Genomic DNA, 1,580 nt, shown 5'->3' on the forward strand with positions numbered 1-1,580 from the left:
TTAAAGAGATGTTCTCCACTGCCAGAGATCTTGAATAGCTTCCTGGTCAGTCATCTGGAGGCAGCTCCTCACCTGATGAACTCGGCTTCCTCTTTGGGAAGAGAACCGCCCCTTTTCATACTTGCTTGCATTTTTGCTTAGATGTCCTCTATAGAACTGGTCCTTTTGGTGTTTTAGGAATTCTTTCCTGTGCTTTGAAGGATTTTTTTTTTCATTTACCTTTTCATCTTGGTGTTGATGGTTTTCAGTCTTTTTCCATTCTGGTTTGATTTTTGTCCTTTTTGGCTATGATATTGAATGCAGATTTCTTCACTGGAGCTTCCCCCCCCCATTTCCTCCTCATCTTCATCTTCTTCTTCATCATCTTCATCATCGTCGTCATCAAGTTTTACTCTTTTCTGTGGAATCTGTTACCACTTCCAGGGCAGATCACTTAAGAGTTTCACATCCTGTTCATCTCTGCTTCTGTAGCATCTTCTCCAGCCACTAGGTTTGTCTACTCATGTGCACGGTCCCTGAACCACACTTCCACCTCAGGACCACAGGTGGTGTCATTTCAAAGGCCCCAAGGGAAACTGTTGGTGGTAGAGGCATTTTCAAAGTGGCCAGTGTGACTTTGAACTGCCTTCTTATTTTGCTGCTTCTGCACTGATGATGTTTAATTCATTTTTTTTCGTCCCAGTTGCTAAAATGGTAATGCTCTTATTTTCATTGGCATCCATCTTTTTGTTTTTCGAGACAGGGTTTCTCTGTAGCTTTGGAGCCTGTCCTGGAACTAGCTCTTGTAGACCAGGCTGGCCTCGAACTCACAGAGATCCGCCAGCCTCTGCCTCCCGAGTGCTGGGACATTTGTTGGCTTTTAGTTCACAAAAAGAAGAGATAGTTCGAGGCCTCAGAGGGCTCACCCATTGAGTCTTCCATGAGGTAGAGGCATGCGCTTTGCTGTGAGGTTAAGTAGGGTGGTGATAACTGCCCCCTGCACACCACAACAGATGTGCAGGACAGAATCACGCCAGAGGATGAGTTGCTTTTTGACAAAACGAATCCTGGAAGTGGCAGAGCACTCAAACTTTCTGATGCTCTGGAAGTAGGAAAGCCAATAACGTATCAGTTCCTGACAACCGGGCAGAGTTCATTAGCGTTTCTGTGCTCTTGAATCTTGAAACAGAGGTCTGGGTTTGTGATTAACAAAAGTAGTAGCAGTGAGTAAGGCTTTGCTCAGGACATCCTGACTGATGTGGAGACAGAAGGGCTGACTCACAGTCTGTTCAATGTCTTGGAGAATCCCGGTGGTATTTGCTATGGATCTGTTTTTAAAACTGAGTGAAGGCAGTTGTGATTCTAAGTTCCACAGGGAAAATGCATAGTATTAAACACTACACAAAAGTTCCTTCTAGAATTGTCTTTGTTAGGAATCATATTCTGATAAATGTATAAACAAACTGGACTTTTGACTGCTCAGTTTTACCCAAATGTAGGTAGCTTTTCCTTCTTGCCTTTCTTTTTTTTTTTTAAATTTATTTATTTATTGAGGATTTCTGCCTCCTCCCTGCCACCGCCTCCCATTTCCCTCAGGGCAT

At 43.6% G+C, this 1,580-nt stretch overlaps 1 pseudogene; it reads right to left on the reverse strand.

Moving 5' to 3' along the window:
• LOC142836448 (nucleophosmin-like) lies at positions 1–921 on the reverse strand (annotated as a pseudogene).
• Positions 922–1,580: the final 659 nt, after the last annotated feature.

This window comes from Microtus pennsylvanicus, chromosome 16, assembly GCF_037038515.1.
Source record: "Microtus pennsylvanicus isolate mMicPen1 chromosome 16, mMicPen1.hap1, whole genome shotgun sequence".
Lineage (NCBI taxonomy): Eukaryota > Metazoa > Chordata > Mammalia > Rodentia > Cricetidae > Microtus > Microtus pennsylvanicus.